Genomic DNA, 26,950 nt, shown 5'->3' with positions numbered 1-26,950 from the left:
CTAACTAAACCAAACCCCGGTTAAATAACTTGGTAGAGACACTAATGACCAAAGAAATAAAGAATTACTTTTGCTTTTGGTAGTGTATCTCATATGCTTATATAAGACCAAGATTCCTCTTCACAGATACAACAATTTGATCCATAAAATCATAATATCTTTGAATTGGATTCTATCACGGATACCATATATTCAGATTGCTAATTTTACAGGGAAGAATGAAGCAAATGATGCCAAAATCACATAGTTAATTAGGATCCAAAATATAGAAACATGTACATGAGAGAAGTTGGAGAGAGAGATTCCATCCTTGTCAACCCTCAAGTTATGCCTCACTTCTCTGCACATAGCCTGAGTTTCTCCCAACGAGTCTGATTCTTCCTATAGAGGCAGCTGCCGAGGCTGCCTGCTTCATGTTGCTCATCAAATCTATAGGAAATGGAAATTTTGGGAGATTTGTCACAAGATGAATCATGTCTACGAACGTGCCACAGCCCACACACAGTTAAAAGACAAAAGCGAAAAAGTTAAGGCAAGAGTGTGGAGCGAGAGTCAGACAGAGAGAGAGAAACAGAAAGAGGGAAAGAAGATACAGGAGGCGGTGGACTATCCACCAACTTGGGATGTAGAAGGGCTATATGAAACCCTGAAATCAGCAAAGGGCATTGGCTTTCAAAGCAGTCTAATCACCTCCAAGCTGGGATAGTTCAGGAGAGATTTTCTTTTCCACAAAACCTTTTTGGCAGTTGCCATGGAAGTCAGCAAAGCTCAAAGCGAAACTCCTGAGAGGTGAGGTAACACATGTAGTATGCTCCTTCCTGCTAAGTACAAAGTACACCTTGTTCCTTCTGTGGACAGGTCAAAGGCAGACAAGCAGACCCTGATCTGTGGTTTTGAGCTCAGCCCAAGTTCTCTAAATCCAGCATGGGACCCCGCCCCCCAAACCTACTGGCCTGGGCTTTACCAGGGCGACATACTGTCTCTTGCTGCACACAGTTATATTTCTGGCATCTAACATTGCACTTGGCATATAATAGTTAATAATCTTTGAACATGAACTAACAAGTGGAGCCAGCAGCCAATCAGCTGCTAAAGCAGGAGAGCTGACCTGGCAGTCAGAAAATCTGAATTCTGATCTCATTCTGATCCTAACCAGCGTTGTGACAACTGACATTTTCTCCCTCTCTCTCTCTCCCTCCCTCCCTCCCTCTCTCTCTCTCTCTCTCTCTCTCTCTCTCTCTCTCTCCCTCTCTCTCTCTCAGCTGTCTGCTCCAATTTTTGATTGAGGAAACAGTCCTAGAGAAGTTAGATAAGTTGCCCAGGGCTGAAGAGTTCATCACAGAGCCAGGATAGATTCCCAAGTCTACCTTCTTTCCACTGTACTTTGCTGTGTTCCTATAAAGTAACTTGAATCTCAATGGAATTATAAACTTACTTACTGATACCAGCCACAGCTATTCAGACTGCTTCCTACCCACCTCCCCAACAATCTTCCATCCTGGTCTGTCATTAGATAGAATATAATAATAATTATGAAACTTATTTACATTATGTTAATAATAATTACTAACTTTTTTCAGTGTCTATTATGTACCAGGCACTATGCTAAAATCTTTACAGAAATTACTTTATTTTCACAATCATCTTATAAGGCAAGTGATTATTTCCCCCATTCTATAGCTGGGTAAACTGAGACCTAAAGAAGTTAATTAATTTATTCAGTGTTACCACTATGAGATACTTACCCCAGTTTTCTAGGTGACAAAGTGAAGCTCAAAGAATTTGACTTTTCCAAAATTACTGAACTAGTATAGGACACTACCTTAACTCAAGTTTCCTGACTGCCAGCATAGATTATCTTTTCTTGTTATCCATTCCTCTGGGCACTTTTGATGCAAAACCAGTGTTTATTTGGCAAAAATACACTACTATTCGAATAATTTAGATAAATGAACATGAGATCACTTAAACATGAGGTCACTTAAAAAATATATATCTTACTATACATGTACTATTTCAGCAAATAGTAGGAACATTTAGTGAGCAGGAAGGGAAAGAAGAGCCTACAAGTTCGAGGAAGGTTGAGAGGTTACTGAATTTGGCCAGGCAACGTATAGACAAGGTTGTTTTCTGAAAGTTGCTTCTATGACTGCATCTTCCTCAAGTACAGCTGTGGTGAGCAAAGGAAGTCAAACAAACAAAAAATGCTCAAACAACTGCTTTGACTTTATATAAGGCTGAAAACCTAATAAAACTTTAATAGCTAAATGTTCTATCCAACTTAACCAACTGGTGCTCTACCCTGGATTCATTTCCCAAGGGTTTAATTTTGTGTGCCTGAGAATAACTTGCTTCATTGAAATATGTAATTCGGGGTAAAAATCAGTCATAGCTAATATTCTGCTCAAATTTTTAAACTTAAATTGTTTCTGAGTTTATTAAAGGTCTCGGTGTTAATAACATCTACGAGAAGATACAGACCAGGAAAAACCTACATGCTCTGAACCTGAAGCCAGTTTGATCTCTAAAACCAAACTTAACTGAAATTGTATGTCTTTTTTATGTATGTACAGTAGATTGTGCAATTAGGACACATTTATGTCCAACTAATTATGCCCTCCTGCATTATCTTTTCTTTCTTTGTGATACTGAAACATCTTGTAATTAAATGACGGGAGAATAAAATATAGAAAAATTATCATATGGTCAGGGCAGCAAGTACCTTGGTCAGACTTTACTATTTCAAGTTGCATAATAGTAACTGCTTCAATTCTGCCTAATTAAAAAGAAAATCCATTTTTTGAAAAAGCTTTTATGTGCAAACAAAGCTGAAACTTCCATTTGCACTCAGTAATAGAAGCCCTCTCATCTTGGGAACCCATTTAAATTGTAACCTTAAGATGTTTGGTTGGCGTCTGAGTCACTACTGTCCACGAATCCTCCTGTTCCAGCAGATTTTGTAGGATTATCACAGGTGCATGACATGTATGTGTGTACAAATGTCCACATCAGAACATTCACACATGAGCAGATGCACCCCATACATATATGCAATTATACACATGTTCTTTCAATCACTTAGTAAATACTCTAGTGTGTATCTACTATGTGCCAGGCAGTGTTCTAGGCATTGAGACTACAATAACAAGACAGGTAAAGTTCCTGCCTTTGTGATTCTTATTTTCCAGTGAGAAAGGCAAGAAATAAATATTTTAAAATGTTTATCAGGTCATATATGTTCATATCATACAACATGCATACATTTATGCATACTTATATAATAATTATGTGCATATGTGTATACACACATGTGTGTATATACATGTGCTTGTGTGCATGTGCATATATGCACACATGCACATATTCACACACACATATGCCTGTGGGTGTACATGCATATATGTGCATGTGTGTAAACATAATATATGTATTTATGTGTAAGTGTGTACAAACATATATGTGTACTGTATATACATACATATATGCACACACATATATCACCATGTACTCTATTATATATACACATACAGACAGTCCCCAACTTACAATGGTTCGGCCTAATTTTTTGATTTTACCGAGGTGCAAAAGTGAAACATATTCGGTAGAAACTGTACTTTGAATTTTAAATTTTGATCTTTTCCACTGTATAGCGACACGTGGTATATAGTGTCTTATGATGTTGGGCAGCGGCAACTAGCCGAAGCTCCCAGTGAGTCATATGATTACATGGGTAAACAACTGATACCCTTACACCAATTCTGTACCCATACAACCATCCGCTTTTCACTTTCAGTACAGTATTTGATAAATTACATATATATATTTTATGATAAAATAGGCTTTGTGTTAGATGATTTTGTCCAACTATAAGCTAATGTAAGTGTTCTGAGCACATTTAAGGTAGGCGAAGCTAAGCTTTGATGTTTTTCAGGAGGTTAAGTGTAATTTAAAAAATGCATTTTTTATTTATGATATGTTAAACTTACGAAGGACTTATTGGGACAAAATCCCATCATGAGTCGGAGAAGATCTGTGCACAACTGCACTTTTTCAAGTCAGTTTAAGACAAAAAGGAAAAGTTGTCCAAAGTTCAGTGTGCTCCAGGATTGGTTAGGTCAGACTTTGACACCAAGTAAAATTGCTGCGGGGCCCTTGATCTTTAGTTGCTTACTCTCCTTGCCTTATGGAATTATCAGGACCAAATTTTATGACATGAATGAAATTATGATACACCTACCCTGGCACATTCCTAAAGAGACTTGGCTCCTTTTGATTCTTCATTTTTAGACTAATGTTGCTGAGTAGAGCACTGCAAGGTTTCTCTCTTCCTCATTATCACTGGATTGGGAGTAAAAAGCCTGGGCCTCTAATTCCATCTCTGTGGTATACTGGCTGTATGATTTGGGCACATCACTGTATCTGTCTGGGGCTCATTTTCCTCATCTATTAGATGAACGGGTGGGCTCAGAATAGCCTCTCAAATGTCTTCAGGCCGTAGCATCCTTTGCTTCTAACTGGGATCATTTACTCAGTACCTTGCTACTCAGAGAGCACAGCATGTCATGCCCTCTCAACGTCTCATATTCTCAAGAGCGTTGCCCAGTGCAGACGATGCTGTAGCTAAAATTGTTGTTAGCAGGCTCGCACCAGCAATGAACCCATGTGACATCCCCTTCTGTTGTCTGTCACCAGCCTGAACAAAGTACATAATTCAAATATGGACACTAAAGTTTAGTGTTTCAGACCTCAGAGAGGTTTTCCCTAAGCAGGTATCATAGTTACATGATAGATTCCCCTGCTACATGCTCCTAAAGTACCCCATATTTATTGTCCATAGTTTTACCACAGTGTAAATTATGTAACTATTTCGTTGTTTTTATTTATTGCCAGTCTTGCTTACAGTATATTTTCCAGAGAAGGGAATTTGTCTTATTCACCACTGTATCAACACACCTAGCATAATGTCAGGAAAATATTCAATAGCATATTCTCAAAATTTGTGTTGAAAAAGGAATTAATAACTTCATAATAACCTGATCTGTCAGTGTGGCAATATCAGGCAGCTCTTCTCTAGGAAAGCCTCTGTGGTTACTTCTCAAAGCTCTGCCTTTTGTGTTTTTTCCTTAGCTGAGCCAATAGCATAGCTGCTCCTTGGCAGGCCTGGTTTTCTGCTAGCATTAGTATCCGAGAAAGCTGTACCATTGCCGCATGGCTTCAAACAGAGTGTCAGGAGGACCATAGTGACTTGTATTCTGCCAGCCTATTCTCTTCCTGCTGTTCCATGTTAACCTGTCCTTCAACTCACCTGGCTCACAGAAGCTGGGTGTGAGTGCAACCCACTTTACTGCCTGAAAGAGAGATCCCATAGTATCCTTCTTTGTCAGTTTGTCATTGTAGGCCGTTTCACACTGGCCAACAGGTGGACTCATTTAACATATTTTCAGTGGAGCCAATACTTGAAGGACATTTGTCACCATCATCAAGCTGCCTTTTTATTACTACCTTTCAGTTTTTTTCTTTATTGCTCATTTGTTCACAAATATATTGCCCAAATAGGGTCTAAGAATAGCTAGAGATTAAGATCTTACTTCTATGATATCAGAAATTTTTTATGTCGATCAGAGAGGAAGGATACAAAACTCAGTATCATCCTGCTATATGCCAGTCACTATGTTAGGTGTCTGATCTTGGTGATTCATCATGAAAAACTGATCTTACCTATGATTGCTAACTTGTAAAAGATCTCATAGAGAGTATGTGGCAGTGATTTGAATCCATTTCTCTATGACTCCAACCATATGAAAGGCATACTTCACTTGGCTAAGTCTTAGTAATAGTGTTGATTTCAATTCATCAAACCACCTTTTAGAGCCAAGATGTCAAACTGAGGAGTAGTGTGCTAATACAGTGAAATGGGTATCACAAAGCATCTGGTCATTTGCCAACTCCTTGGGGAGCCCTATGCCAACAAAAATCCAAAGGTGGCCACTAAAAGCCATTCCTCTGCCTAGTCATACATGGGGAAGAACTGGAAAGAGCACACAGGTTGCAATTCAGCCCTTGAAAGTATTGATAATTAGGATTTTGTAGGTTTAAGACAACAAACAGTCCAAGTTTTAATTACCAGGTGTCTAGGCCCTGCATTTCCTTGCACGACATCAATACAATGGACTTTAATAAATATATCAGTGGTTACTACTCCTCTTTTGCATCCTTGTTGTATCCTTAACTACATTCCCTTTACTTTAATTTTCATTCTGATTTGTGTTAGAGAGAAAACCAAGTGTGTTTGCTGAAAGTGGAGACTTTTATTCTTCTGTGATATTGAGAGGCATGTTTCAGAAATGACACCACACTCTCATCAGATTCTTTTTAAAGATTATCTGTATAAGGATGAAAATTACACAGTCTTTGACATCAGAGTGCCATATGAAATATTCACTAAAACCCAAAGTTCTTCAATGGCCTTTTGAGTCAATGTTACAATTACCAAAAGCTGGTAGTTTATTAAAAGAAGTTTGGAACAAACATTTCAACATAGGAATTAAAAGCATGGGTGAAAATTTTTCTAAAATTGTCCTCTCAGAATCTCATCCAGTAGAGAAATATGTTGGAGCAACTGTGAACATGTCTAGAAAGTTATTGTATTAATATTTTTAAGCATATGAATGTACCATTTGTTATTCATGCCCCTTTGTTACCACAGAAAACATTTTCTTCACTCAGAACTGGCTTTAGGTTGACTGAGAGGATATTTTTATATTCAGAGAAGTAGTTTTGACCAAGATTAAGTATAGCAACATTTCTACTGCCTCAGGATATTTACCAGGATGATTAACAGACATGCTTTTTTTAGTTTTCACATAGGGCTTTGTTTTCAAATGGATCCTGGAGGTATACACACATACAGAGATACTTAATGCAACCCTTTAATTCTTACACCTCTGTGAATCCTCTCTTACCATGTCACATACACATACACACTCCAGCACTGGCAAACAATAGCTGCATGTAGCATATTCCTTTCACTAGGCACAAAACTTCTTCTCAAAAAAAAAAAAAAAAAAAAGCTGAATAATCTTGTGCATTTGTAAAGTTACAGTGAATTTTTCGTGGTTGAACGCAGATAATGTTAACATGTAGGCTTTCCCTTGTAAACATTTGGAAATATTTTTATAGTTTTTTTCATTAATAGAAATGATTTTCTTGAGGGAAAAATATTTACTTTTAAGGTTAAATTATATGATAGTCACTTATAATAACAAAGTGTTGATAGTGCACTAATGGCTTTAAAGGTCATTTACCTTAATTTCATTTAAAAGATAAGTTAACTTTTATAGATCCATGATTAGTTGTTTTCCAGGCAGTCACTGTGTGAAGTGATTTGTATGCATTATCTCATTTACCCTCACTACGATACTAAGTGGTAGACATTATTGTTATCTCCATTTTATTAAATGTGCAAACTTACAGAGGGGGCGTAGCCTCTAAGTATTGGACCCAAGATTTGGTCCTAAGTAGGTTTCCTCCAGAACCTCTATTATCAACCACTGTGCTAAACCACCTTTTAAACAACAACCATCTGATGGGAACCAAAATAACCCAGGGAAGTATATGGACCAACTAATATAACTTCTTAATTATATATCAGAAAAGTAAAAACCAGACCTTGGGTTAGAAGCACACACCTAAGGTTGGCAGACGGAATGGAACCTAGGTCTTCTGACAACCAGTACAGTGCTGTCTATATTAGACAGTAATACCATGTGGTCTCTGATGTCAGCTACAACTCGTATATGCTCACAGATCATGTGTTTCTTTCCTGGAGGCAAAAGTGTAATGCCTAAGTTGACCTCCCTCTCTGCACAAAGTCTCTGGTATTCCAGTGCCCTCAGAGGACTGACATACCCTTTATGGACCTCTCCGTAAAGGTAAAAAGGAAGGGTCGCCTTTTCTGCCTTCGGTATCCAACTAGCTCACAGTCTGTCTTTTGTGGCTTCCATCAGCACTAACTGTGGTCCAGGGCAACATCCTCTTCATTCTACTGTGAAAATGACATTACCTCCACTCCACAATGATTGGGAGTCAGAGCTTTCAGATGAAACCATGGCAACCAAAAGGATTAATTTCTGCCTTGCCTTAACACACAAGCATGTTATCTCTCAACAGTCTGAAAGATAACTCACACACGTCAGGGCTGTGTTATAGCAACCAGATAAAATAACAACCCAAAAACCAAATATGACCTTCCAAAATACATAGAAATGAAGGGGTTTGATACTGGACAATTCTAATATGTTGTGCATGCAGAGTTATAAAACAATAATTAATGAGGTCTATAGAAAGGGTCATTACAAATGGCTCCTTCGTATAACACCACTCTATGTCTTGAATACCTTGTTTTAATATAATAGCATTTCCTCTTGTCATGGCCAAAATCACATTTACTAACGAAGTAAAATCTTGTTTTACACGACACCTCATTTTTCCACATAAGTGTTGAAAATGCCTGTCTTGGTGAACTTCTCTTCACCTCTGTTTTATGTACAATTAAAATCATCTCTTTGCTGAGACCATTCCCTACAGTAAATGCAATTGCCCACGATGATATATTCTGCCATTAACCCTGGAGCACTCACTCTGATTCTCCACATAATGAGACACATAAGAAAGTCGCACTGAGAACCTTTACTGTTGTTCATCAGGAGAGCCCACTTGGTGCCTCCTGAAGAATATTTCACTGCTTACATAGATTATTAAGACGATGGAACAACACCTCAAATCTGATCCTTGTAAAAACAACCAAAGTTCCCGAAAGCTAAGCAATCTCTGGTCAAACTACTGTGCTGACAGAGTAGGAGTTTACAAGTTCAAGATTCTTATTTGATTGTGTAATCCAGTTATGATAACGTCCTCTGAGCTATTTGGAGAATTGTCCTTCTATGGCATCAAGGCTTATACAGAAGCAAACAACTATATTTGGTGTGGGCTTGGAATATGAGAACAAGATTGGAAAATCATGTGTTATAAACCCTTTTCTCTATGCAGAGTCCTCTATTATAGAAGCCTCCAGAAATTGACATTAAATTTGCCTCTCTTCTATTTTGGTGACAGAAGCCACTCATTTATTAGGTACCTAAAATAGAAAGACTATATTGTTGAGAAAGCTAGTATTAGTGAGAAGTTGTAAGATCCCTTGCATAGAATATCCCATTTAAGTAATTATAGATATAATAAGATTGAGGACGTTATTTATTCTGGAAGGTGAGAAAATGAAATGCTAAGATATCCTAGCACTGACTCTCTCCCATCACTACTCCTTATTGGCTGTGACTATGAGCAAGACAGTTAACCTCTCTGTGCTCCATTATCTCATCTGCAAAAAAGGGAATTAATAATAATATGTACCTCACAGAGTTGTTGGGAGAAGGAAATGAGTTCATATAGGTGACTGTGCCTGGCATATGAGTTCAATATACGTCATCAATTGTAACTAATTTAATAATAATTATATTGTTATAAGAGTTGTTAAAAAAAGTAGTTTATAAAAAATTGAATTGATATTTAAAGAGTATAAGAAAATCTGTAGCAGTTTTCGATCTAGTCAGCTTCAACTATTACCCAGACTATATTTTCTAAGTAATAAAATATTATCATTCTAATTTGTTTGGAGTTACAAGGGGGAAATTTTAAAATTTATGTACGTCTGTTTATGTTAATAATAGATGTCTACAATTTGGCACAAAAATCCCATTTAAAAATTAAAGCACATTTGTCTTTCACAAAAATTATAAGATCTTGATCTGTAAATTTCTACTCTTACCTAAATCAGAACTGTTAAAAATGCTTTGGATTCTATAGTTATCTTCCAAGAGTCAGTGTGACTCCTAAATAATTACCCCAAAGCATAGTATATTAACCTTTTAATTGGAAAAATTAGTGCCCACATTCCTGGTGGAATTTTGTTATTTATATAGTTTCAGTTATTCATGATGCTCTCCCATCTTTGCTTCTTCTTGGTAAAGTTAAACTCTTCCCAAATCCCAACACTGTACTTAATTTTCTCTTCATTGGTTTAGACACTAATTTTTCCATTCACTTCTATAAGTAATAAAGACTACTACTGCTACTCACTCTCACTTGGTTGTTTATATAAAATGTCTTTAATCCTACCAGTATCCCTACAAAGTAGGAGCTAAATTCAATAAATGAGGACACTGGGGGATTGGAGAGGTTCATTAACTTGCTCACCATCATGCAGCTGAAGAATAGCAGGTTTGAGATCTGATCCCAGTTTTACCTGGTCCTTTTTAACTAACCAAAGTGTATCAAGGTCAAGGATTCTAGTTGACTCTCATTCATTGTCCACAACCCTCAGCAACAGCTTTTCCCAGTCTGGGTGTTTTGACCTCACTCACTCTGGTTTCTCTGCTTCATGCCCTATGTGTGACCTCTAGCTTTTTATAATCTGAATCTCCAACTCAACCAACTTCTCTAGTCCCAAGTCTTGTTTTACATAAAATTACCTCACTAGGGATTCTACTATATCCTGGCCTGTGTAGGGAAAAAATAGCTTGCTTTGACTGTGAAGCTAAAATTATGAAGTGGATCCTGCGTGCAACGTAATTTTTCATGCACTAAATTCCTGTATTCTTTTAAAAGCCCCCTCTGCGAGACCATGTGGCTTTACATAAGCAATTTTGCTCTACATAAGCAAGCACAATGAAGAGCTTGGTTCAATGGGATAGCTATTTGTTTCTACCATCCTTGTATTGAGAGGAAGTTGTAGTTTTATGCTACGCCATCTCTTTCAATGAACTCTCAAATCAGCATTAGAAATTCAAAACAATGGAAGCCAAACAGTTGAAGAAATTGAAGTTCAAATGTCCAAATTACTGAACACAGAAAACTCTGTTCACTGTCCTACTGAATTTAATTTTCCCATGAATAAACATTCTGATTAAGCTTTTACCTTTCAAGCCATTTTGTGCTTTCATTTCTCTTTTAATTATAAAGTCCTTTCACTTACATACACAGCCTTAGTGTATATTAATGAGATCTACTGTACAGCATTAAACTAAGTTTACCATAAATTTTCATTATTTTTGAAAGAGCTTTTTTTAAAATTTAGAAGTACAATAGCATAAAAATATTTGAGGGTTTATGCCAGCCTAACAAAAGAATAGTTTCTAAAAGAGAGCAACATTTCTCTATGATTTTGTATTTCAAATCTTAATTTTCTATAATTAATGGAATTTTGACATAAAGATTGAATACTTTAATATTTCAAAGCCCTGCATTATACAACCCATAGACTCTATGAGACCAGTCCGTTTTAACTGTTTAATTAGCCACTGTAATCCCAGCACCTAGAATATTGCTTAACACATAGAAGGAATTGAAATATTAATCACTTTCCTTGAAAAAGGAAAATAGAAAAATTTTTACATTTTTAAGTAAGCTAATGCAGAGCTGCCTTGGTAAGTTTCCACTTCTCAGCAATACCAAATCACACAGCCAGATGGATGGCTACACTTTTGAATTTTTAATTGCAGCTTGTTATCTGACTAATTATTTAGCCACTTGAGAATGTCTCTTTCAGAGAATCAACCCTGTAGACTAGGACACAGACTATAGTCCCCCAAATTATTGACACCCAAAAATGTTTTTTGAAAGCTCCATTTCATAATGCTTGCTAGAGTTTTATTATTCAAACCAGTAGCTGAACTAGACTAATAAATAAGAGTGTGAGTTCACACTCTCCCATTACCAATGGAATTGGTAATTGCCATAGCATTATCAGTGGACGAAGCAATGAAAGACAGCAAAAGCAAGCCCCAAAGACGTTGACAAATAAAAAAACAAAACAGTTTTTTTTTTGGCTCTGCAGCATCTCTTATACTCAGAGACAAGATTTTGCATGAGGGTGTCTGCCTTTACCTCTTATAGCCATACTCACTGTGTTTGTTTCTAAGAATCCAGGTTAGTTTTTCACTATCACAGAGCTTGCTAATTAACTAGGTGAAAGAGGAGTGTACGTTACTTATGTGAAATTAATACTGAAATAATTCTCTCAGGCTGCTACATTATTAGAGTTCCTCAAAAATGCCATGTTTTCCTAATATTTTCATTCTCTCTCATTAAAAATTGTTCATGTCCTTTAGGATTGCCAGTTATGATGTGTAATTTTTATACTACTGTATTTTTAGTGATCACCATCATTTAACACTTGAAAAAGAATCCTATTAAAAGATAAGTTAAAATGGAAATCTTAAATAAAAATACATACCTGATTTAGGGAATTCCCTGGTGGTCCAGTGGTTAGGACTCCGCACTTTCATTGCTGAGGGCCTGGGTTCAATCCCTGGTCAGGGAACTAAGATTACACAAGCAGCGTGGCATGCCCAAAAAAAAAAAAAATACATGATTTAAATATATGCCATAAATATATATGCCATGGTGTTTATTATTTGTTAGATACCTGCTGGAAAATTATATTTATACACCAGTGACAAAGTTTCCCTTTAATTATGCCTAAATTATAGCCAGCAATGTCTTATAGACATGCAAATATATTTTAGGTCATTCAAAACATGTACATGTTTGTGTATATGTATGTGGTATGTGTGTATGTGTTTCCTTTTTTACACAGAGACATAAAGGCAGACATAACTGGTCCTCCAAGTGGCCAAATTCTATAGATATGCTCGTAAAATATGAGATTTACTTCAAAAAGACATTTTGAGAACATCTGAATTTTACCCATGATTTAATTTTTAGTACATATTAAGAAGCAACACATGACTGAATGATTTATAGGAGCTGGCATCAGCTCTCTCAGAAGAAGGTATTCTCCTTGTATTTTTCTAGAAGGAAGGCTTGAAAACTGTTGCTTGAGAACTCTGAGGGCAGGCCCTTAACCTTAGCACAGCATAACTTGATGCTATAGACTAGAATGTGAAAATGACTCCTAAATGTTGGCTTGGAATGAAAGATGACTTAATGTCAAAGACAGTGATGATGTGCTGTGTACCCCTCAGAGACTGGATTTTGTTCAGTGGTTTCCATGGTCAGGGAAGCCTTCAAATAAAAGACCACCTGTGTATATGTTGCATGACTGTTGATTGTGTCATGAGTGTTTGTCTTCTTTGTAAATAATACACAAAATGTTTTTCTTTTCTTTCCTTTTCCCTTTTTGTAGAAATTATTGAGCCTACTACCTCTAGTCCTGTCACAAGTCCAGGTCAGTATCCGCATACATTCACAAAGTATGTCTGGGTACTTTCTCCATTAAACAAGACCTCCTCATTGTCATAGAAACAAACCGAGTTGAATGTGGGCCGCATGCTTGCGGCACTGCTCTAATGTCTGTTACTTGTCCTCGTCTATTTGTGATTTGCCCTCCCTTTGGATTTTGTGATCTGACCCTGATTTGAGGCTAACGTCTTTTACTTTATTCTTCAAGGCTTGTGCAGTAAATCTGTGTCACATTGTGGAATAGTTGCAAGGTGATTAGCTTCTGCGATATCTTTGCAAACAGAGCTGTAGAGAGTTTACAAGGTTTTCTGAGGATCTATTAAAAAACTAATGGTTTGGTATTTCATTATTATAAAATCATTATGAAACAACAGTGTTTAGTGATTCTGAAGGGAACAATAGCTGGGGGAAAACCTATACTTTCACTCTTGGAATATTATAGTGGAAGATTTGGTCTCTTGAAACTGTCAAGTCCACGGACTTATTTCAGTTATTGTCTTTTATTTTCAGATAGTTCCTAATTCAACCATAAATACTCAGTCTGAAAAGATAAGCCATTGCTATAAGTGTGTTTTTTGTTTGTTTGTTTGTTTTAAATAAACATTTATTTTGGATTCAGCAACCCCCTTTTTTTTATAGTAATCTTTCATTTATTTATTTATTTTTATATTTATTTTTGGCTGTGTTGGGTCTTCGTTTCTGTGCGAGGGCTTTCTCTAGTTGTGGCAAGCGGGGGCCACTCTTCATCGCAGTGCGCGGGCCTCTCACTATCGCGGCCTCTCTTTGTTGCGGAGCACAGGCTCCAGACGCGCAGACTCAGTAATTGTGGCTCACGGGCCTAGTTGCTCCGCGGCATGTGGGATCTTCCCAGACCAGGGCTCGAACCCGTGTCCCCTGCATTAGCAGGCAGATTCTCAACCACTGCGCCACCAGGAAAGCCCCCATAAGTGTGTTTTTAAGCGTTGTTTTCAACTGTGAACATTTCTGGATGACATGAAATTGAGATAAAAGCTATTGGTATTAGAAACAAATCTAATCTTGTTATATAGGAATTTAGCAGTTCATTTTGAATGTGGGCTGCTGGCTATTTAAAGAAGAAAGTGGAGTTGCTAAAGTTATTTGGCTTTGAAAAGTTCATAGGGATTTCTTATAACTGCTGAGTTAAAGGATTTGTTGATGCTGTCGATCCATAAGGAGGTATAAGTTGGTTAAATAGTTGTTTCTCCTCTCATTCCAGAAATGGCTCTAAATTTTAGTCTAAAACAGGATTTGCTGATCTGAGAAACTGAGTGTTTTAGAAATTAAAAAAAAAAATCTATTTCAAATTGTAATCAATCAAAAAATGCTTAAAATTACTTTAGATGATTATGAATTACCCCCACCCCCAAATGAAACAATTTTGAGCAAGTCGATGATTATGTATTTAAAGAATCTCATAATATAACACTTTATGGTCAAATTATAAAATATGTTTTTATAACCTCTCAAACTGAAGCATATTTGAGTAGTATACTTTAAATTATTTTATAGTTGATACATACAAGGTTTAAGTAATAGGATTAATAGGAGTTTTCCATTTTACAGATAGGGTTAATAGCCTCCCAAGTTTGAGGGTCATGATAATATAATTAGAACACTCAGTCATTTGAATATGATTTTTCTCTTAACTGATAAAAAAACTCATTAAGTCTGATTGCAATGAATACTTATGGTCTCCACAGAGTTATATATTCTCAGGTTTATATGAGAACTTAGAGTTATTAATCTTGTTCATAAACTTTTTGATCTCTTTTTCTCCATCAGTTTTAAAGAGGATATTAAATTATTTCCATATCGCTATGTCACCTAGATGACTGAAGTGAAGATTAGATAAGTACTTACTTTCCTTCCTAGGTATTGCCCGAATTATTGAATAAAATCCTCATAAATTAAAAGGAGAGATTACCTATCTTATCTATTCAAATAAACAAGAGTGGAATGCAAAATAGTTTAAGAAGTGGTGTCTGGTGGCAAACTTTGTGGTTTTGGAGAAAGTTTTATTGAAGTATAAAAATACTCTTTTTCAGTAGGCCATCTGTATCAAAAGTTCACTGCAAGTTCCTTTCAATGGTAGGAACTCTTACAAAAAATTCACGTCATAAAGCAAACAAAGAAGTTATTCTTACTTCTACAAAGATTCATATTTCTTCAAACAATGTGCAGCATAAGGGTTAAGAACAAGACTTTGGAACAAACTGCCTAGGTTTGAATCCTAGCTCTGCTACCTTTTAGCTGCGTAAATGAGAATCAAGTTACTTAACCTCTCTCTGCCTCAGATTCTTCATTTGTAAAATGGGGTGGGGGTAGGGTAATAATTGTACCCACTACATAGAGCTATTATGAAAATTGAGTAATTTTGAGGAAAATGTTCATATATATATAGTATATATGTATATAAAATATACATATGTATAACATATATACATATTGATATATTAGACTATATAGTCTCTCAAATACTCTGAGACCTTATACTTATTGCCACTGCCTATAGAATACCTAAAGCAACAGCCATTCAAATGATCAAACAGCCATTGACCCCAAATTGGTCGATTCATTGCTAGGATTCAATGTTTCAAAACTAGGAACACATGAAAAATAGTTTAAAATTGAATTCCTTAGCACTGCAACCTTTGAAGGAGATAATGTAAGCTTTTTTAAAAAAGATTATTGTGGAAAGATTAATAAATATATGTTGAATTGAATTGAAGGGTAGAAGAACAAACACAGCTTTCAGTGAAACTCATTATTAATTGTGAATTTGTTAAAGGCCTCAGAGAACAGTTTGGTTAGTCAGGGATTTGAACATGTGGTTATAGCAGGATTTAAAGAGTGGTATAAATGATAAACAAAAGCTTTTAAAAGTATGTGCAGTCTGCCGTTCAAGATACAAAAAAAGAAAAATCTGGCAATATATAACTCTAAGCAAAAGATCATTAAAGGTAGATGGGAAAATAATTTACCCTATGAATAGTGCCAAACTGTTAAAAGTCCCAGTCATTTAAAACAAAGCTTTAAAAACACATTATCCAAATAAAAATAGTAAGTGAAAATTCTCACAAAAGTATTCAGGGGATAAGAAATATCAGATTTTCTAAGTAGTCCATTTATTGCTTCTACATAAGTGGAAAAACAGAATATAAAATAACTCCAGACAGATTTCATATTTTGTAATATTACTGACAGAGAGTTAAAGCAAAGATAAAGTGGATACAGTTATGAAAATATTAGACACATTGAAAATATATTGAAAGTGGATTTATATCATTTATATACGTAAGTTCTAAAGAAATGAAGGTCTTGAAGTCATAACTTATATTTATATATATATTTTTATATATTCTTGACAAGTCAGAATCTGTTTCAGTTGAAGGGAATGAAAATTTAATTATTAACATCATTATTCAAGAAAAGGCCATGAAATATAGTAAGTAATAAGAACAAAAGAAAACCCTTCTTTGATCAGTCTCAGGGTCTCAAAGTTTGAAAGGTAAGGGACATTTTTCGTGATGAATGAGATATGCAGTGAATTTGAAAACTTAGACTACTTTTATTGTAATTGCCATGCTAGACCCTATGCTATTCTAGGTAATGGTCAAGTTTAAAAATGCCTACCATTAGGCCAATAACAACTGAGTCCTATTAAAGCAACTTAACCATTTCCATGCAATTTTTTTAAATTACATTTTGTGATCACTTTTGAAGTATATTTTAATACTGATATTTGACTTTTATTTCTTAAAGGATGGAAAGGAGATTAAGGTTGAAGTCTGTCTACCTTGAATAAGATAAAATGATATACTTAAAACTTTCTATTGGTTTGCTAGTGCAGCCTGAGAGCATTACACAAGTATGCTCTACTGTAACCTTGAGTCCAACAAATCAAGGCTGAAATTCCTGGTCTAGAATCAAATTCACAGTTATGCTCTACTTCTGGTTTTATATTCTTAGGTTTTTAACTATCTACAGAGCATCAAAGTGATTATTCAAAAAGTGAAAAGTCCAACCAAACCAGCATTCACTTGGCTTCATGTAGACACACACACACACACACACACACACACCCAAAGTTAATTCTGCCAACATTTTTTAGTCTATCTGGAGTTTGTTAATGTATTACAAGATGTCCCACCTAACATTTACCCTTACTTTGTCCTAGACATAATCTTTAGAAACCATCGATTAAAATTATTTGTTAAAATAATTTTTAAGTTTATTCCATTGATATTCATAGCAAAAATCGCTTTATTTATAGATCTTTAGACAAGTGAAAGTGCTTTAAAAATACGATTTTTCCATATCTAGAAACAAGCAAAAAAGTCAAGGCAGACCCTTCAGTTGCACTTGGAAAACTTCACTATTTAATAATGGCTATTGTGAAGCCCATTGTATTTATCAGTGTTTTAAGATCATTTTTAAGTCCATGCAACAAGCCTAGTTCCATTTTAGAGACAAAATGATTGTTTTACCCAAGGTCACTCAGCATGTACATGCCAAAACCAAAATTTAAATGCCCAATACTTGATTATCAAGTATGTGTATCTCACTTTAAACAACAAATCATTTTTTAAAAAACAGAATGTAGAGTTTGTAAACAGAATCAGTTAAATTCACCAGAATATACCACATTATGTAAAGAAATTCCACTTTAAATTGAATAATTCCTGATTCCTCTACTTTGCAAATAATTGTTCACTTTGTTGGATTCCTGGTTTTTTTTAAAAAGAAAAATGCTTTTTATTCAACTTACCCAAGGAAGCCCATTTCCTGTCTTCCTCTGAAGGATACTGTTCATCATTTAGCAAATATATATTGAGTAACAACTGTATCATACACTGAGTGCTGGGAGCATAAGGTTATTATCTTAAAGGGGCTTGTAATCTATTAAGGAGACAGGTATATGTGTAACTAATCATTATCTAAAATAACATATTCCATAATTTCTGTCTAGAGAAGCAAGCAGACAATTTTGCCTGGAGGAAGTCATCATATATATGAACAAGGTCTTCATAGATTAGGCATAGTTGGCAAAGAATGGGGGTACCATCACCAACAAAGGAAACGCCAGAAAAGTCAAAGACGTAGAAAGTGTAGAAAACTGAGGGTAAAATCTCATTTGATTTCTGTATCTTTATTATCTACTACTGTGCCTGGTACTTAGCAGATTTTCCATGTATGCCAGACGGTTTCAACGAAAATACTGAACCAACCCACTTAACAAAACATTTGAACCAAAAATTAAATACAAAAGTTAGGAGATTTTCTGACAACTAACTACATAACTTTTGGTTTACATTAGGTCATAAGTAACTTTTACCATTTTTTAACTCATCTAAAAAGTAGATAATAAAATAAAAACAAAAAATTTAATGTCAGTTGATATTTACTACCCAAACTCACTCTCTTGCGTCACTCTATAGATATTAAAGTTTCCTAAAAAAAATACTTTTTATGGTAGCACTTCCTATGGTAATTGAGAAAGGATATTAAACCAGTTTTTAAATTGTATCATCAAGTTCTATGCTAGAAAATAAAAATGTCCACTTGTCAACGGCTTATCCTTCCTCAAGAAATGAATGAAGGAATGAATGTTAGAAATCTGTATGTAGCCCACATGGTTACAGAATATCAGAAGTAATAGTAATGTGCGTCAGTAAAATTCATTCAGGAATAGAGAGGGGTGAAAATAATCAAAAATCAAGTAATTGTATGAGAGCAAGGAAAGGCTGGGTAATTTATCCATTTGTTAACTAAATAGAAAATTCAAAAATCTCAGTGCCTAGATCAGAGGCATATACCTGACTACCCATGGATAGATGGATGGATAACAAACTTACATGTGGTCCATAGGGCTAGAGCATAAGAAAAGTGAGGATACTGGCAGAAGTTGAAAAAGTAAAAGTCGGCTTGCAAAGCTTCTGTCAATTTCCAAGAACTGCAAGATGCTTATAGAGCACCTGAATGTGTCAGATACTTTACTATGTATTAGAGATGCAAAAGGGATTGTCCCACTGCTTGTCTGTCAAGAATCTCACCTTCCAAATAATGAGAGAGACATGGAAGCAGAAGAAATTAACATAATGCAATATGTACTATAATAGAGATATGTGTAAAGGACTCTGGGAACTCTGGTCCTGCCTGAGGAATGTCAGAAAAGGTTTTCTGGTAGTTTAAACATAGAGGTAAAGTCAAAAGCCATTCTAGACAGAGAGCTCAGCATGGGCAAAGGAACAGAGGCATAAAACAGCACAGTGTGTTTGAGAGAAATTCCAGGTAATTTCTGGAGTGCAAAATGAGCAGCAGAGAGTATAATGGGACTAGGAAGGTGGACAGGGCAAGATCTGAAAGGCGTTATACACGTTGCTTGGAAGCTTGGTCTATTTGACCTGAGACGTGGGGCTGATTATTAGACTTCCTATATAACCCTGAGGGTCAGGGTGAAGGATTTATTGATATGAGCAAGACTGGCATCAGGAAAAGTTATTGTATAATATCAGGGGAGAGATGATGAGAGCCTGATATAGGACAGTTGTTATAGCAGGGAGAGAATGCAATCTAGTCAAAAGTTACTTAGAAGGAAAATTTATCAAGGTTTGGTTATTGCTTAGATTTGGAGGGCAAAGAGATGTTCAAGCAAGGATGACTTCTACCTGTCTCTGTAGATGGTGGGGACACCAGCCTAGGTAGTAAAAATAACCCAAATATCATACCAAATGGTTTGGACTTTATCTTGTTGTTTGGAAAAGGATTCAATGTTTTAAACAGGGAAATACTATTACTGGATGTTTTGCAAATATAATTCTGTGAAAGTAGGAAAGTAAGAATAGAGGTGAGGAGGCATCAAGCAAAGTCTGTGAAAGCACAGTCCCTAGTTACAAGTTTGGTGCCATCTCTTAGGAAAATGGCCAAGTACAAACATCTCTCTACAAGCTGGTGATGAGTTCCCACAAAATAACTCTCAAACTTGTGCTATTATTTGAAAATTTATTTTAAGGTTTGTGGGTTTTTTTCCCCTATTTGAAACAATCAAGCTTCCATTATTCTCTGATTGTTAGAGTGTAAGGAATTTAAGACAGCTCAGAATAAATGTCAAATTCTAATTAATATGCCTGAATATAATGAATTCAGATATTAATTATAATTATCCATAATTAGTTGATTAAGTTCCAGATAAAACTGTAGCAGAAAATCTATGATGCAATTTAGAGTATGATGCTCTTCTTTTTAAAGATGAAAAAAGTGGGGTGTTCTCCACTCTCTGCTCTCACTATTTATTCAACCCTTTCTTCCTTGATATGTCTTCAGCTCTGTCTCCAAATATCATTTTAGGCTATTGGTCCTTTGACTTACTCTGGGCTCAGATTAAAACACCACCAAACGTACCAATCAATGCCTCAGAGTCAAACACCTCACGTACTAATAACAAGCTTTTAAATCAAAAAATGGTTATATAGCAGAAGTATTAAGATTACTAATAATGACCACTTATCCTACTTTATACACATAAAATAACATAACATAGACTTATGAATATGAGTTCCTAATAAGTATTTACCAAGTACATATTAGTACATTGTACTGTATAAGAATTTATAGGGTTATATCACAATCATAAAAGCACTTAATGACTTGCATTATATTTGTAGATATGTGTCTGTCACACCTCTGGCTTGCAAGATCCTTTACAGAAGGAGACCAGTTTGTTTGTCTTTTAATCTTTGTATCACAGTGTCTGAGTGGCTGGAACATTAAAACTTATTGAATGAATGCATACATGAATCAGTGAGTTAATGTAAGGAAGATTTTAGCAGAATGTAAAGTTAGAAGAATTGAAAGTCATATCTTTATATTTTACATTGCAAAAGGAATAAGCATGCATTTTACCAAGTCCAATGTAGAGCCCAGATTTATATTAGGAGAGAGTTCCCATAATATATACTCAAAAATGGAGAGAACAAAACACTGATGGAAAGTAGAATTTCCTCCCAAAATCCCTATGAAAAAGGGAAGATCTATTCCTCATTTAATCCTTCCTGGTTTACCAGTGGAAAGAAAGAAAACAGAAGTCAACAAAAGGCAGCACTACTGGCTGAACCCTAGTTACATGAATGTGTCAGTGTCTTACAATTAGGAGACAATTAGTATTACAATTACAATTAGGATTGTTGAATGGACAAATGGATGCATGAATGAATGATTTCCAAGGCATATTAGTTTCCTATTGCTGCTTTAACAAATTATCACAAACATAATGGCTTAAAACAACACAAATATATTATAGTTCTGGAGGTCAGAAATTTGAAATGAAGCTCACTGGCTAAGATCAAGGTATCAGCAGGACTGTAGTCTTTTCTGGACTCTTTATGGAAGAATTGTTTTCTTGCCTTTTTCCAGCTTCTAGAGACCAAGTTCCATTATTTACGTTCTTCTATCTTCAAAACCAGCAATGGCCATTCAAGTATTTCTCATATTACATGACTGTGACACTGACTCTTCTGCCTCACTCTTTGACAGTTACGGACCCCTGTGATTACATCGAACCCACCCAGATAATCCAGAATAATCTCCCTATTTTAAGGTCAGTTGATTAGCAACCATAATTCCATCTGCCATCTTAATTCCCCTTTGCCATGTAATGTAATAACTTTGTAGGTTCTAGGAATTAAGATGTAGTCATCATTGGGAGGTCATTATTCTGCCTAACACATCAAGTGATCAAATAACTCCTTTTCTCTGCATCTAATATTTTCCCTTAGAAACTACCAAGCCTCCTTGAATTTTTCCAATATTCAGGTAATGAGTTTTCGAGAATTTTTTGGAATATTGAATTTTTTGAACAATTATTTGAACATTGATTTTATATTAAATGTTTGTAATAACCTATTTCTTTGTAGAGGAGGTAAAAATATCTGTTAAGAAGATTATATTTGTCAGGCTACATTATTGCCAACATCATTACAATATTTTATAAAACAAATGAGTTGATATTGCACACACGCACGCACCACATAAAAAGAAGACTGAAATATCTTAATGTGAGAGATAAATCCCAACTGGCTCTCTGGTCAGAGAAAGAATCTATATAGGAAAGAATCAGAAATACTAGTAAATCTTAAAACAATTGGATTTAATGACTTTTGGTGCAATAAGTGATTTGTCTCTCAATAATACATGTAGGAAACAGTTCCTTTGTTCTTGGACGCAAAATTCTGTAAAAGCCAACAAGCAAATGTTTGTCTGTAGTTCTTCTAAGTAGGAATGCATATATTTTAAGTTGACTTTAATTCTAAAATACTAAAATCAAACTGAAAAGGAAAAAACGTGTTTTAACAGAGATTTTGCATTTATGAGAATAGGGTAAAATTGCTTAGAAGGTAAGCTCTCTAATTTCTGCTTTTCTCGACCACCTTTGGAGAAACAGTGTTCCCTCTATTGCCCCTTGCCTCCTGTAGAACGCCCATATCCTCAGTCGGGCCTTCCAGCCCAGAGTGTCTCACTGTACTAAGAATCCAGGACAATGCCTGTAGCCTGAAGTGAACAAATTTCAGCCAGTTATTATTAGTATATCTGTTATTAAACCAGTGCATGCTGGTGTGTCAGTCTTAATGCGAACCTCAATATGCACCTTCCTAGGTGTATCTGTGTTTTAAGAGGAGCTGCCTATTTAACCCTAAATAATTTATTTCTAATGGTGCAAATGTCAAAGTTAACTTTGCACACTGAAGAAATATTATTAGGCAGAAGAGCCTTTCTACTGGCACGTAAATCAATAATCTAAGGATCCAGATCCCAGGCCTCTGCCTGATCACCTGATCAGCTGTAGTATCTGATTTTGCATGTTTCCCATTATTTACCTTAAGTAGTCTAAATAAAGACTTTGCAAATAGACAAGGCTCTTTTGTGCTTGTTTGAAGATGGTGATAAACATTACTCATATTTCAAAGTGAATTACAGCTTTAAAACGTATTTTCAACAAACATCTACTTCTCAAAATAATCTTGTGGTATATGAATTGTTTGTATCAACATTTTAAAGGTAAGGAGTTTGAAATTTAGGGAGGTTAAATAATTTACCCAAAGACCTACAAACTCAGCAAATATTTTTTTGTAAGGAGTTTTCCTGCGTAATGTTTAGGGTTTTACCTACCTTCTCATCCCATTGTCACAACAATCTAGCAACCCAGATTCATCGGTTGATTGGCTCCTTGATAATGACCACAAATCTGAGCTGTTATAGATTGAGAAACCCGTTTGGGCATTTTTTTCTAATAATACACCAACTAGTTTTCTTCCTGAAGTGTGCCAACTATCTTTTGCTCATCTAAAGAAACAGACAAACAAAATAAATGCCATTCTTTAATATCACATCTTGTGTCTTACAGGTTTGGAAGAGAGAAGATGTTAGTGGTTTTCAAAAATCCATTAATTGGTTCATGGGTGTATATAGGACTGTCTGTCTCTGATCATACAGCTAGGCAATCAAAATCTTTCCAATTCATGAACTGCCCATCACATTTACGTATTGCTTTTTAATTGTATCAGAGTAGCACCAATCAATTCAGCAGGGCATTACAGTTGTTAGGCAACCACACATGTGAGCATAAGAGCCTGTGCCTTTACTAATGGCTTGACTTTAAAAAAGTTTGTGTGTGTGTGTGTGTGTGTGTGTGTATAAGAGAGGGAGACAGAGAAGAGACAGAGAAAGAGAGACAGGGGCATCTTGTATACCTGTTTCACGATGGTAACTTGACTAGGTCACACCATGAATAAGCATATTTTATTAGATGTTATTTCTGCTGCCAAGTAGAAAGAAATGGTGGTACATCTCACCAATCCTCATATTTCATTTATAGCCCTTTTTATGGCCTGTTTCTGGTTTTACCTCTTCTTCTGCCACTCTCCTCAACTTGAATCACCAAAGTTCTTTGATTTCCAGATTTCTCTCAGATTTCAAAATGAGATTATACCCAGATACCTAGATGGCTGTCTTACTACTGGTCATGTAGATAGTGAGGACAAATCTTGCCTGTACACTTTTCAAGGTAATGTCATCTCTATTGAAATTCCTTAAGTTCAAGACTCATGCAGTTATCCATTCATTAATGCATTCACTCGTTCAAAGTCCTTTATCAAGTATCTGTCATGTGCTACACACTGTGATAAATTAAAAAAATAATAATAATCTTAGGTGATAATACTAAAATATACTAGTGGAGACAGGAATGTCTTCTATCCTTTTCATTATATTATATGTTAGAAATTCTGTGTATGGGATTTATTTAGAAGTGAGGATATGTGCACCCATAAACATCTTACACTGTATTTTTTTTTTTTTTTTGCTTTTGTGGCTTTTAAAGGCTTACAGAGCATTACTCTCTTTATCTTCTGAATTTGACAGAGCAGAGCAAATTATGAATAGACATTTTGTGCTATAATGTATTTAAAGATGACCTGAAATATATACAAATCTCATTCTCCATACTAACAAATGTGTGCTTTTTAGAGCCAGAAGAATGCAGTCACTAGGTGGCACCTCTGTGCTATAGTCTCTGCTGAAGACTCATGGGTGTCCTTTCCATGTACTAATGATTTGTGTTGACATTTTATGTTATTTTCTTCCCTCCTACAGTAATATTCATCAGAGTGTGATATGCACTAAGCCCTTGAACAAAGGTTGCTTCTATAGACAATAGCAACATATTGAAATTGTTGTCCATACCCACTGCCAATTGAAAAATGAAAAATACAGTCTTATTGCCTGGTTACTGAAACACTGAAGCACACTATGTCACACCATCTATTTGCATTTAATATTTCATTTGTTTGGCACTGAGTAAAATAGGATGATCTACTTAGGCAATATGGTACAGTGATTAGGACATTGTTAGTTATCCAAAAACATCTGAAATCAAGTTCTTTACTAGTTTAGAGTTTCAGACATGTCTCAACTCATTCAAAATATTGATGAATAAGTTGTGGTTTCTGTCCTCAAGGAACTCCCATTCTCCTGGGAATATAGACTATAAAATGGAGTGGTTGGGCCAGATGATCTTAAAGTTTGCTTCCAACTCTTAAATTCTATGACTTTCCAGGAAAAAGGGTATAAAAGGTTTATAGGTCTAAATCAGCTGTGAAATTGCCTTAGCGTTCCCTGTGAGCTTAGTTAAATTGACTATTTCCCAGTCAGATGAGTACATAGCACTTTTCTGAATATAGTTTATTCTGAAATATCTGCACTGAATCCAGGAATTTAGAATGAGGAAGATTCAACTCAGACATAAATCTCTGGCCCAGGTCAGAGGCCCTGAAACTAAGCTCAAGTGAGAGAAAACAATTCTATAAATTCTCATATCATTAGGCTACTAATTAAAATTCCCAAGACTGACAAGTCCATCTAACTTGTCCATCACTCTGGCAAATTGCAAAGACCATGGGTCTTATGCAAATGTAAAAATTTCCAGTGGGCTCATCTAACCACAGATCAATGACCCTTTCAAAGTCTGCTAGATTGGGATGGAGTGACAGAAAGCTCCTCAGGGCAAATAAAAGCAGGGTACATTTTACCTTCTTAAGGTGGACTTGACATCACTTTCTCATTTTCTCCGTCTGCTCTCCCCTCTGGCCTTTCCCTGTCTCAGTCATGCCTGTAACACCAGAGAGGAGCTATGGATTAGCTGATTTTACATATTTTTCACCCAGATATTTTTCATAGTAAGTAGTGCACATGAGACAAAATTAAGTGCTACTTCAAGAACTTGGAAATATGTCCGCCTTCCAAGAGTAAAGAGCTAAGGCTTAAATATTACCTTGACCAAACAAACAAAGAAGGGTTGTAGGCCTTTGACTGTCTTCTAAACAGTGTGTAGATTTTAAAGTATCCAATTAAAGAATGCAGGGTGTGAATTGGTAGCCTGCCAAGGGAATCATTGAGACAAAACCATTTATTGCCCCTTTAAGTCCTGTCCAGGAGAGTGTTTTCGGCAGACAAATGTACCTGGGATCGCATCGCAGAGAACACTGGACTCTTGGGGCTGAATCTGATTCCAGGCTTAACCAGCAGCATTATGATAACCGGCATGCCTTAGCGGACAGCACTGAGGTGAAAACCCAGATCACAGTCATTACCATTTATTAAGCAGTTACACTGTGGCAGACACTGTATTAAATAATTTTAAATGTATTATCTCAGTTAACCTTCATGACAACCCTAACAGTGGATATTTTCCTCCCAATTTACAGAAGAAACTGAAGCTGCAAGAGCTAATGAGTGAGCAAGCCATTGCGGTCAGGCTTTATCTGACTCAAAATCCTGTGATCTTAAAAATAAACCAGTTTCTCAGCTGAGATTCTCACCCATACTGTTAAGGACTCACAAATTCTATGAGAAGTTTGAAATTTGTCTTTTCCTTTTTTTATGATAATCGTTAAAGTATAATTTTACCAGATACAAAAGAAAAGAAAATACATTCTCTTTACAGTCAATAATGAGCAAGTTTAAAAAATTCCAGGAAAAAAAAAAAAAATTCCAGGTCCATGCGTGTAGTCAGTCTCAGGTCTACAGGATCATATTATTGCTTTACAAAGAATTCATGCATATCTCAGGAAACACTGTATCAAAATAAGCTAAGACCTCAGTTTGAATTTTTTTTTTAACT

General features: G+C 35.7%; 1 protein-coding gene, 1 long non-coding RNA gene and 1 other non-coding gene across 3 annotated transcripts in view; 2 read left to right on the top strand and 1 right to left on the bottom strand.

The window, feature by feature from the left end:
- NEGR1 (neuronal growth regulator 1) overlaps positions 1-26,950 on the top strand; it is an 836,678-nt gene that overhangs the window by 710,226 nt on the left and 99,502 nt on the right. The gene's annotated exons all lie outside the window — the stretch shown is intronic.
- Positions 1-26,950, bottom strand: part of LOC132366956 (uncharacterized) — a 52,529-nt gene that overhangs the window by 12,179 nt on the left and 13,400 nt on the right. Inside the window, exons 2-3 of the long non-coding RNA XR_009503625.1 lie at positions 25,860-25,939; positions 12,290-12,376 (exon numbers count right to left, since the gene is read on the bottom strand). This is a non-coding gene — a long non-coding RNA (uncharacterized LOC132366956). The remainder of the gene's footprint in view (positions 1-12,289; positions 12,377-25,859; positions 25,940-26,950) is intronic.
- TRNAE-UUC (transfer RNA glutamic acid (anticodon UUC)) lies at positions 12,304-12,376 on the top strand. Its single transcript has one exon. It is a non-coding gene; the product is annotated as a tRNA-Glu (tRNA).

Source organism: Balaenoptera ricei, chromosome 1, assembly GCF_028023285.1.
Source record: "Balaenoptera ricei isolate mBalRic1 chromosome 1, mBalRic1.hap2, whole genome shotgun sequence".
Classification (NCBI taxonomy): domain Eukaryota; kingdom Metazoa; phylum Chordata; class Mammalia; order Artiodactyla; family Balaenopteridae; genus Balaenoptera; species Balaenoptera ricei.
This window is presented reverse-complemented; position numbering and strand designations above follow the sequence as displayed.